The 12,321-nt window shown below is 52.3% G+C and overlaps 1 protein-coding gene across 1 annotated transcript in view; it reads left to right on the top strand.

Annotated features, from left to right (window-relative positions):
* Window positions 1-12,321, top strand: part of Smad3 (SMAD family member 3) — a 98,276-nt gene that overhangs the window by 34,873 nt on the left and 51,082 nt on the right. The window lies entirely within an intron of this gene.

Below are 12,321 nucleotides of genomic sequence, written 5' to 3'. Positions count from 1 at the left end.
TCAGGCTGGTTTCAAACTAGGATCTTCGGATCTCAGCCTCCTGAGTGGCTAGGATTATAGGCATGAGCCACCACTTTCCTGGCAGGCTGTATCTTCCATTATAGTCCATTTGTTCCTTCCTGAGGAGTGGCTCCATTCCTAATGCTTTATACACAGCTCCTACCACAACAGGGTTTCCCCTGCGCCTTCCGAAACGCTCTGCCTTTTTCCCGGAACAGGCCCATGTCCTGTGCCCTGGGCTGCTTATTTCTTCAGCCCATCTCTTCTTTCTCTGGCTGGTGCTGAGTCATTTCCCGGCTCAGGCACACAACTCAGGAAATGCTTTTGAAGGTGTTGCTTTGGCCATTATCCACGAAGGTAACTTTGTGGGTGTCATTCATCCGCCCAGCTCTCTTCCTTCACTTGCTTCTGCACAAACATGGAGGAGGAGGAGGAGGCTGAGTGGGGAGGATTATGCACTTGCTTGGGCCTGTTCCCCTGGCTTTAAGAGTGTGTGCGTGTGTGTGTGTGTGTGTGTGTGTGTGTGTGTGTGTGTGTGTGTTAGGCATGGAGGCTTGAACTCTGGGCCTTGTGTTCTCACTTGGCTTTTTTGATTGAGGCTGGTGCTCTACCCCTTGAACCACACCCCACTTCCTTTCTATCGGATCAGGACAGAGAGCCCCACCCACCTGTCTTCAGGCGACCGTAATGCGTGATGCCTATCCCACCTGAGTTACGAATGTTTGTGTGACCTGCCAGTGGCACTCACTGGCTGTGACTCAGGGCATCCAGGTAGGTAGAGCTGCAGGTGCTATTGTTCTCGGGACCCCTGAGTTCCTCCCAGCCTCCTGAGGCCCCGCCAGCTCTCCAGCTCTCACACTGGGGGGCCTGGGGTTGTCTGTGGGTGGAGCGAGTATGGATGGATACATGTGGGTACCTAGCTCATCAGAGAGCTGGCACTGAGATGAACCAAGGAGGAGGGGCTTCCTGCTTCTGTCACTATTTCCGGGGCAGTGGGGTCACCTTGACATCACTATGAGTGGATCTCTTCATTGGTGCTGGACTTCCATGCCCATTTAGATAATAGGCAAGCTGAATGTACCATAACGGTGTGGCAATCGGTTCATCTTCTCAGAGAGGGCTGTTTGCAGTGGGGGTGGGGGGGGTGGGGCTAGCTGGAGGTGATTGTATAGTGGGGAGACAGGAAACCTGGAGGAAGAATGAAAAAGAGCCCAAGGTTGACAACTGTGTTACAGGCCTTATTTTTCAAAGACCCGGCCTGCTGGGTTTGTTGTGGCCGTGTTCAAAGGCAGGAAGACAGATAAGATCAGACTTCAGGATTTTTACCCTGGCCTCCCCACCCCTTTTTGACAGCCCAGAGCTTTATCGGGGGCAGCAGGGCAGGCCCTGGCTAACTTTGCAACCTCTGTAGGCTCTGCATTTAAGATGATGTTTTGGTAGTTTCTCATGCTCAGAGAGTTTGATGAATGACTATAAGAGCGGAAGTGGTCACTATTAACAGCAGGCATGGGGTAAAGACTTGCTAACCCACACAATTGATCAGAGAACCATGGGGTGGCCGGGTGCCATGGTTCATGTCTATAATCCCAGTACAATCCTGTGATCTGAGGATCACAGTTCAAAGCCAACGGGGGACAGGCAGATCTATGAGATTAACCCACCAAGAAGCTGCAAGTGGAAGTGTGGCTCAAGTGGTAGAGGGCCAGGCTTATGCCAAAGGCCAAGTGAAAACCCAGGGCACTGAGTTCAAGCCCCAGTGCCAGTCTTGCCAAAAAGGAATGGGGTGCTGGAAAGAGAAGCCTGCCTGCCCTTCAGGAATGCCAGGGTGGGGAGAGGTATATGGAAGGCAGAGGGTGCCCCCCTCTTCTCTCCCCGGGAGACACTGTGTCCTTCTTCCATCTCATTTCCCACTGATCCTGTGTGCTGTGGCAGGTGGCTGAGGACAGATGACTTTGGCAAGGGGCTTGGCACGAGTGGCCAAGTTTATACTGGACGGCTGCAGGCCTGCTGTCTTCTTATCTTGCTTCCTCGATGGTCACCTCAGGAGAAAGTACTTCCTCCGTGGCCCTCCCCGCCTCCCTTGCCTTCTCGGAGCCCGCGGCTGGATGAACTCACGGCCCGTCAGGTGGACCAGTGCATTTCTCTCAAGAGCTGAGGCTTGCGGTGTATCTCCCTGGGAAGCTTGGTGAATGGGGGGGGAGGTCCCCCAACAGTCTTTTGGCTTTGTCCTGGGGCCTAGTGTGTGTGTGTGTGTGTGTGTGTGTGTGTGTGTGAGCCCTAGGGCTTGCACTTAGAGCCTGGGCACTGTTCCTGGTCACTTTTGCTCAGGGATAGTGCTCAACCACTTAAGCCACAGCAGCACTTGCAGCTTTTTTTGGGGGGGGGCACCTAGTTAATTGGAGACAAGAGTCTCATGGACTTTACTGGCCAGGCTGGCTTCGAACTGCGATCCTCATATCTTAGCCGCTTGAGTAAGCTAGGGTTATAGGTGTGAGCTACTGGCACCTGGTTAGGGTCCAGTTCTGTTCCTGCTTCCAGTTTGGGGGCCTTGCTTGGGGCACGGGTGCAGACTCTTCTGAGGGTTTGATCGTGAGGGGCGTCTTCGTAACTGCTTTCCTGGTGTTCCCAAACTGTCTCTGTCTCAAAGCTGCCCAAGAAAGAGGCTTCGCTGTCAGGACACCCCACCACAATGAGCTTTTCTGCCAGGGTGGCACAGAAGCAGCCTTGGCCTGCAGATTTGGTCTCAGCAAGATGCTTGATGTTTTTCGAGGCCTTGGTTTGTGCAAAGGAGTGGACCAGGTGTTCTCTGAGGTGGCCGCTGTCTAGTGTCTGGAGAAGGGTTCAGGGTTCAGGGAGGAGCTAACTCTGTTCCTTGGTGGGGGGTGGGGGGGCCCCCTGCAGGTGACAGCAAGTCTGGGACTCTGAGAAGGTGCTGGGGTGTGGGATAGGCTGGGGGGATGGGGGAGCTATTCAGCCTGGTGGAATGTCAGGGCATGGCTGACGTGGGCAGAGCAATGGAGAGGCTGACGGTGCCACCGTGAGCAGAGCTTGGGACCTGGGAGGGACACTTGTGATAACTGTTCGTCATGGTGTCATCAGAAGATTCTTCCTATGCTGAATGTCTGTCTGTCTGTGCTTCCTGTTGTGCCAGTGCTAGGGTGTGGGGCACACTTGGAAGTCAACTAGCTGGCCCCGCCTGTTTCTCAGTCTTGGGGCCACGTATGGCTAAGATGGCGGCGCCTAACAACAATGTGCAGCTGCTACAAGTGTCTTTGGTTATAACCCGGAGGCGGTTCTGTGGGCTGTGACGCCCCGGCTCTTCCGCCCTTGATGGACAGCTCATGCCTCCCCTTACAGTCCCTAGATAGGTGCACACCCCTCCCCTTCCTGCCGATCTGCCGGTAAAAGGGGGATAAGGATCCCTTGGATTTGTCTGCCAGGGCTGGCTTCCAGCTGCCATCCTCAGATCTCAGCCTCCTGAGTAGCCAGAATTACAGGTGGGAGCCACCAGTGCCCGGCTACTGTCTGCCTTTTGCACCTCTTCTGTACTCTACGTGCCCGGGCCAGGGATGGAGGAGTGCAGTCAATAGCTGAGGCATGAATCAGATGTGTAGGTGCTGAGATCACTGTGGGTCCAGGTTCCTTCCGGGTCTGTCCCCCTCCTCCCCAGTCCCCATTGAGTAGCCGCTAAGCCCCGCCTCTTCTTGGCTCAACTCTTCTGGCATTAAGACTTAATCAGTCCCACATCTCAGTATTTGCAAGGTGACACTCTGTGTGATTACCTAATTCGCACTAAGGTGTTAATGGTGCTAATGACATCCTGTTTATAACCCCCAGCGATGCAGAACTGATGGTATCAGAACTATCATTCCTCATTCCCGGGTGGTTGAAAACCCTTCAAGAACTTCCTTCCAGTGAGTGCAAGTGGAGTTCCCGCTCCGAATCTGTCTGCATGACCTGGCTTCTCACTGATTCCTGCCTTAATCGTCTCCTCCCTCCCTGCCCAGCACGAATGTTTACTCTGTGGCTTCGAGAAAGGAAGATGGCAGTGACTCATGGGCTAGCAAAGATCTCGGGTGGGGTGTGGGGGGGTAGTTGGTGGTCAGTCATTGGGCCTTGGGTTGTCCAGGAGCCATGCTAGCCTGTGAGACCTCTGTTTGTGTAGAAGGGCCTGGCTTCCTAGCCTCCCCCACTCCCCAATCAGGTCTGTTCACTCTGCCTCATGCGTACCCACCCGTCTGCCATGGACGAGGCCTGTCAAGTCTGAGTTCAAGCCCATGTCTTGTTTTGTGTGTGCTGGTCCTGGGGTTTGAACTCAGGGCCTAGCTCCACCTTCTGGCTTTTTGATGGTTCATTGGAGACCAGACTTTCCTGCCTGGGCTGGCTTTGAACCATGATCGTCTAGCTCTCAGCCTCCTGAATAGCCAGGATGATAGGAAGGAGCCCTTGCACCCCTCCCCCCACCATGCTCCGCTGAGCCCACATCCTAATGTGGCCTGTGGCTGTGTGCAGGTATGTGTAAGGGGGGGGGGGGTCAGACCAGCAAGGGGCATCGAGGGACAGCTTCTGTCCCAGCTGCCCAGGGCATGCTGGTTGTCCATTGCTCGCCTCTACCCTCTCTCAGCCCATGCCTCTCCTCTGTCCGTTTGAGAAAAAGACCATTTGGCTTCATGCGAGCAAACTCCCTGATCTGGTTTGTGTGGCATTGTGTGTGGAGAGCCTCGGCTTGTGGGGAGCAGTGGGTGTGGGGGCCTAGGGTAGGTGTTTGGAAGGGCATGAGGCCCCTGAGACAGCATAGATAGGTCTGACGGTCACACCCCCTCACCTGGGAGGCCCAGCCTCCCTGCCCTCTAGGCCTGCTGGCTCCTAGACCTTGTCCCTTTTCAGATAATCTGTTTTTGTAAATATTTGCTCCCATTCTGTGGGTTTGTTTTTCATTTCACTTTCTTCTTGGTGTCCCTTAAAGCACTTCTTTTTTTTTTTTTGAGACATAATCTTATTATGTAGCCCAGATTAGCCTCATAAATGCTGGAATTACAGGCATATACTACCATGCTAGCTCAAAGCTAGTGCTTTCTTACTTAAGCTATACCTCCAATTGCCAACTTTGTGGTGATTAATTGGAGGTAAGAATCTCACAGACTTTCTCGCCCAGGCTGGCTTGAAGTTGGCCATTCATCTCCCTTGGCTTATTAACTTGCAAAAACATGATTTCCATTGTAAATTCTTTTTGTGCATGGAATTATTTTCCTGTGGCATCTTTGCCTGGAGTGGGGAAAAAAAAAAAAAACGATGCTGGACTGGAATGTGGCTTAGCGGTAGAGTGCTTACCTAGCATGCACGCAGCCCTGGGTTCGATTCCTCAGCATCACATACACAGAAAAAGCTGGAGGTGGTACAGTGGTCCACGTGGTAGATTGCGGTTATTTGGAGATAAGAGTCTCACAGACTTTGCTGCCCAGGGTGGCTTTGAATTGAGATCCTCAGATCTCAGCCTCCCGAGTTGCGGGGATCGTAGGTGCGAGCCACGGATGGCGAGTTAGTGTTCTGTTCCGATTGAAGCTGGGCCGACCCACGTGCAGGTCTCTGGGCCCCTTGGGCCTCATGTAAAAGTGGGTGGGAGGCAGATGGGCGGGAGCGGCTCCCTCCCTGTGTGTAACCCACGAATCTGGTGACGAGTCAGAGTCAGTCGCCACCCTCTCCCCTGGGAACTGGCACGAAGCTGGGGTCTCAGTGGGGGAGGGGGGGGCCTCCCCGGTGGCTTGCCCGTGGGTGACCGCTCGCTTTCTCAGTAGCAGTGGGAGATGTAAAAGTAGGGTTAGGAAAGCAAAACCAAGAGCCATGCCACGAGGAACGCGCACGCACACACACACACGCACAGAGGAGGAAAAGCAAGCAGGGGAAAACAAAAACCATGCTATTTAATAGACAGGCGATGAGTAAAAATCCACCGGGCTGAGAAAAGGCCAGAAGTGAACTTCACATGACCCCTCGTGCTGCTGGCTGTTGCGACACCCCCTGTGTCCTTGTGAGCCCTGCCAGCCGCGCAGTGATGTCAGCAGCCGGGCCTCACAGGAAGCAGGCGTGCCATCCGCCCCCCACCGCCCAGGCCTGCAGCCGGGCGGGCTCCAGGCCGGGCCTCTGCTCCGTCAGCGCCTGGACCCCAGCAACCACCCTGGGCTTCTGGGCAAACGCAACCCTAGGCTCTGGCTGATCTGTTAGCCATGTCCACCTAGGTGAGAGACTACCAAGAGGAATTGAGTGGTGCCTTTCAGGGTTCTTAATAGCCCCACCTCCCTCCCTCCCTCCCTCCCTCCCTCCCTCCCTCCCTCCCTCCCTCCCTCCCTCCCTCCCACCTTTCTTTCTTTGGTGCCGGTAACTAGAGCTCGAACTCAAGGAGCTTTTCAGTCAAAGCTAGCTAGTGCCATACCGCTTGAGCCAACCCTTCGCTTTCAGCTTTTTGCTGCTTACAGGAGAGATCAGAATCTCGTAAACTTTCCCACCCTGGCTGGTTTTGAACTTTGATTTGTAGATCTCAACCTCCTGAGCAGCCAGGATTACCGCTGGATGATGAACATGCATGCACACACACACACACACACACACGCACGCACGCACGCACACGTGGGAAATGTAGACGTTTAAGGTAGAAAATTCCACGGGTGTGTCAGTTGTGTAACCATTATCAAAAGAGTTGGAATGATCCAGTTTTAATCATCTTATTAATTATCTGCTTTTAGAACATCTTTCCCCCCCCCCCCCCCACACACACACAAAGGAATTCAAGGCTCCATCCACCCCTTTGAACCCTGGCCATTTAGTCCACTTTAATCATCTCGTTGAGATGACTCATTGAACTGGAGGCAGACAATCTGTGGCCTTTTGTGGCCAGCTTCTCTGGTATAAAGATTGTGAGATATATTCACGGCATGGGTCAGTGCTCCATTCTTTTTTATAGATAAATAATATTCCATGATGTGGCTCTTTTTTTTTTTAGTTCGGCCATTCTTCAGGTTATGGACACTTTGGATATTTTTTTTTTCTTTTTTGTGTGCCAGTACTGGGGCTTGAGTTCAGGGTCTGGTGCTCTTTTGCTTGGCTTTTTCCTCTCAAGGAAAAAGCTGGTGGTATTCTTATCACTTGAGCCACAGTTCTACTTCCAAGATAGACATTTTGGGTTTGTTTTTTTTACTTTATTGTTTTTGGGATTTTTTTGGTGAATGTGTTGCTATGAACATTTGTGTTCTACTTTTTTTGGTGTAGGCACAGTTATCATTTATCTTGGGCATATAACTAGAAGTAGAGTTACTGGGTCATTTGGTAAATTTGCATTTAACTTTTTAAGGAACCGTCAAGTTGTTTTTGAAAGTGGCGGTGCCATTTCATGTTCCTGTTAGGGATGTTGAGTTGGGAGCGGGCCTCAGTTTCTCTCTATAGACTTGCTACTGACAGACACTTGCTATTGTCTGCCTTTTGATTTCAGTCAATGACTAGGAGGTGTGAAGTGGTCTCTCATGGTGGATTTGATTTGCATTTTCCTAGTGGCTCATGAAACTGAGTATCATTTTGTTTTTTCTTTAGAGAAGTGTCTGCAGGTCCTTTGGTTTGTCTCTCTGAGGGTGAGTTGTGAGAGAGCTTGGACACAAAGTCCCTTTGCAGATAATCTGTTTTTGTAAATATTGGCTTCCATTCTGTGGGCTTGGTTTTTCACTTTCTTCTTGGTGTCCCTTAAAGCACTTTTCTGTTGGAGACAGAATCTTGCCCAGATGAGCCTCACAAATTTGGAATTGGAACAAATTGGAATAAATTTGGAATAAATCCTGGAATTACAGGAGTATACTACCATGCTTGGCAAGCAAAGCATTTTTTGGAATTTTTATAGAACTTATTATTTTCACTTTTGTTATCATATCTAAGAAAACCATTGCCTAGCCCAAAGTTACAGTGACCTCCCCCGCCAAGAATTTTATAATTTGAGCCTTTACATTGGTCTTTCAATTTTTTTCTCCAATTTTTTTTTGGTAGCTTATAAAGGCGGAGGCCTAAAGCGATCCTTTCACCTGTAGTAAGTATTCTTGACATCTTAGTTGAAATTAGCCTCAACATAAGAGTTTATTTTTTTGGACTCTCAATTCTATTTCATTGATTGCCATGTCTGCACTTAGGCCAGTCTTGATTTAATGTAACTGTGTGTGCGTATATGTGTGCGTGCGTGCGTGCGTGTGTGTGTTGTGTGTTGTTCCAGTCCTGGGGTGACCTCGTGCTGGGTGCTGTCTCTGAACTTCCATTCTTTTGTTTCTCAAGGCTGGCACTCTCCCACTTGAGCCACAGCTCCACTTCCAGTTCTTTTGCTGGTTACTTGGAGAATCTCACAGACTTTGCTGCCCAGGCTGGCTTTGAACCATGACCCTCAGTCTCAACCTCTTGAGTAGCTAGGCTGACAGGTGCGAGCCACTGGTTGCTAGGGCTGCTGTGTGGTTTCTGTGAGTGCTGTTTCTAGTAGGTCTGTGATGGGTGCCATGGAAACACAGAGGAGAGGCACACACACACACGTACACACGCACGCGCATGCACAGAAGAGGAAAAGAAAACACTTCATGGAGAGGCTGCTGGGGGTCCCAGAGCAGAGGAACACCGGTAGACAGAGAGAGGAGAGTGCTCGGGCGGTGGGAGCCACAGAGCATCGGGAAATAAAGAAGCCCTTCGCGATGGCGTTTGCATGGGACGCGTGGGGTAGATGACTCCTCAGCCCTCAGGAAACCAGCCAGCCAGCCCTCTCTTTCATGGTCATAGTTGTAGGAAAAAAATTCTTGCAGCAGGAAATGGTGGCACGTCAAATTTGGAAGTCTAAGGTCAGGAGGTGAGGAACGCAGGGCTCGTTTTGATAAAACTTGGAAACGGCTTGGAAAACCCCAGGCTCACTTCCTCCAGGAAGCCATGCTGGCCCGTTCCACCCACTTCTCCTTGCTCCCGGTCTCCACCTTCCAGCCTGAAGCCCAGATTGAGATGGCAGCATCCGCCTCCGTGTGTCTCTGCCAGGCTTTAGGAGGCTGGTACCTGGCTCCTGGATCATGATGGGCCTGATTAGGGGAGTACCTGGATAGAGTCATTTAAAATGCACCGCATTGCTGGGCACCCGTGGCTCACACCTGTAACCCTAGCTACTCAGGAGGCTGAGATCGGAGGACTGCAGTTTGAAGCCAGCCCAGGCAGAAAATTCTGTGAGATTTTTACCTCCAGTTAACTACTGGGTGGATGGATGGATGGATGGATGGATGGATGGATGGATGGATAAGTAAATAAACAAATGCTGGAAGTAGAGCTCTGGTTCAAGTAGGTAGAGCGCTAGCCTTGAGCAACAAAGCTCCGGGACAGGGCTCAGGCCCTGAGCTCAAGCCCCAAGACTGGCATTTAAAACAACACAACCCCCCCCCCAAATCGCAAGTAGAGGTATGGCTCAAGTGGTAGAGCACCAGCCTCCAACAATAAAAAAGCTCAAGGACAGCGCCCAGGCCGTGAGTTCAAGCCCAGTACCGGTATGTGTGTGCACAGGCATGGCGTTTGTAGAGGACTGGTGGGACAAAACACTGAGCAAGACGTGCTCAGGTCTTCCGTACTCACACCAGCTGTTCCCCCACCACACTGGCCTCGTTTGGACGATGACCCCATAGCTGCCTGTCGCAGCAGAGGGCAGAAGAACCAGCAGGAACTCCGGACCTGGAAAAGTCCATTTTACACAGGAAGAAACCACAAGGACACTCAAAGCAGCACCTTCCCCTCACAGAGCAGCCGCTCCGTTTGCTCATTAGGAAGTCCCCAGGACCCCACATGGGGCCAGCCTGAGACTCTGTGGGTGTGAAGAATGTCCCTTCCTGTCACAACCTTCCAGGCTGGTGGGAGAGAGTCACAGCTTGCCCAGCTCTTCAAGCTTCCTTGAACTTCTTGAACTGTTTCTGGCTTTAAAAGCCTGGAAGCACGATCCAAAAAACAAACAATGCATAGCCAGGTGTCAGTGGCTCCTGCCTTAATCCTAGCCGCTCAAGGGGCTGAGATCTGAGGATCCCATTGTGACCCAGCTCAGGCAGGAAAGTCCATGAGCCTCGTATCTCCAACTAACCGGCAAAGAACTGGAAGTGGAGCTGTGGCTCAAGTGGTATAGTGCTAGCCTTGAGCAGAAAAAGCCATAGGGAGAGCGTGAAACTCAGAGATCAAGCCCCCGGAGTAGCAGCACACGCGAGCGCATGCGCCCCGCCCCCCCCCCCCCCCCCCCCCCCCCGCTATGGGCACCACATGGAGATGATATTTATAGTCAGGACTCCCAAGTAAGTGTTTTGGATCTGTTCTGTAAGTAGCCTGTGCTGGGTGCTGACCATGTGCCTGGCAGAGCCATGTAGATGGCAGGGTGGTTGCACCAGCTAACACACACATGGGCTGGAGAGGTAACGGGCACCCCACTCGGGCGGATAGGGAGAGAGCCCCGCTAATGGGAAGGCTGAGGGGCATAAATGGACCCTTTTCTGAGCGTTTTCTGTAGGGCCAGGTAGAATGGGTCAAGTCCCTCTTCTGCTAATGAAAGATTAATTCTCTTTCCATTTGATTTCTGATGTGATTTTACCAAAAGCACGGAAAGGAGTCTACTTAGAAAATGACCTTGTTGTAGCCTGGCGCGATTGGCTCACATCTTTCATCCCAGCTACTCTGGAGGCTGTGATCTGTGTGTGTGTGTGTGTGTGTGTGTGTGTGTGTGTGTGTGTGTGTGTGTTTGCTTGCTGGTAGTGGAGCTCAAGGCTAGTGTTGTGCCACTTGAGTCACAGCTCCACTTCTGGCTTTTTGGTGGTTAATTGGAGATAAAGAAGTCTGATGGACCTTTCTGCCCAGGTTGTCTTTGAACTGCCATCCTCAGTTCTCAGCAGCTCCTGAGTAGTTAGGATTACAGGCCTGAGCTACAGGCACTGGGTTCAGGTTGGTATTGTTTAAATGAAATGGCCCAGGTTAGATTTTTGTATAATTGCGAAGGATAAATAAAGACCTTGGGTTTGTTTACTGAGTCTCTTTCGTCTCCCTGGGAATGAATTTTGAAGACTCCCCCTCTCCCTATTTTTGCCGATTGCTTCTCTGGAGTGGAGAAAACGATCACAGGGAAGACTTGGGAGCTCTTTAAGGTGACAGAGGGGACCGTCACTCTAGTGGCAGGCTGAGCTGCCCTTATAGAATTGGTGTTCAGGAGGAGATCTTCACAGCCTGCCGAGTTGTGTCTCGACGGATCTGTGAAGAACGTTGAGGGCCCTCCCTCTAGGAAAGCCTTTGGAGGTGCGGGGTGTGACCTCTGCCCTGGAGGCCTGCCCCAGGTCTGTGGTGGGGATGGTCTCTGTCCATAGGCAGAGAGTCAGAGGAGCCATGTGGGTCCCAAAGGGCAGTTGGACTGGCCAAGAGGAGGGGAGGCATCCAGTACTGGGGGAGGGGTGGGAGGGACGGACCTCATTGTGTGGGTATGGACTTCCTGTTGGAGGGTGGGTGGGGAGGGGGCCTGGGCCAGGTGGTGTGTATTTCTCCAGCTACGGCAGCCTCAGGACACAAGCCCAGGCCTCTCTTTGAAAGGTGTATCTTGCTGTTGCAAAAGGGGCCTCGGGTTTCCTTTCTTCTGCTGCACGTTGAACCCCGGTGTGGGGGCAGGATGGACGGGCATGTGTGGCACAGGGAACCTGAGCCCCTGCCTCCCTCCGGTCCCCATGGTGTGCGGCCTGCTTCCTGTGCCGCCCCTTTATCCGTGGTGGGCCACGGCAGCTCGCCGGCCCTGGCCAGCTGAGCTCTGACTCACCGCTCGGCCTGCAGCCCGGCGGGGATTTCCATGTGGCCCAATGCTGTCTTCTCCTGTTTCCTGCCGGCCTGTGATGCAGGCTGCCTGCCAGCCAGTGGCCCAAGTCCCTGCCCGCTTGCCTGTGAATCTTGGGGGCACCTTGGTGTCTATCCCCCATGTATTCCTGGCAGTGTGTGTGTGTGTGTGTGTGTGTGTGTGTGTGTGTGTGTGGCCAGCCAGGGCGGTCAGCTCTTAGGGTAGACTGCAAATGACTGGGTGGTGCCGGGTAGGGTTTGTGGATGAGGAGAGCTAGCCCAGGGGCAGTACCGGGGCTGGAGCGTTAGACAAACCCAGATTGACCTCAGGCTGCCTCTTATCTGCTGATAAAAACATCTGTGAAGAAAAACACAGCCGCTTGCAGCCATTCCAGCCCCATACTTCAGGGTACCAGTAGTGAACTTGATTTCTGTATGTCTTTCTAAGAAAACACCTGAAACCAGGTTTTAGGCCCAGGGTCCAGGAGT

Source organism: Perognathus longimembris, chromosome 23 (genome assembly GCF_023159225.1).
Source record: "Perognathus longimembris pacificus isolate PPM17 chromosome 23, ASM2315922v1, whole genome shotgun sequence".
NCBI classification, from domain to species: Eukaryota; Metazoa; Chordata; class Mammalia; order Rodentia; family Heteromyidae; genus Perognathus; species Perognathus longimembris.
Note: the sequence above shows the minus strand (reverse complement) of the source record. Positions and strands in the feature narration are given on the sequence as shown.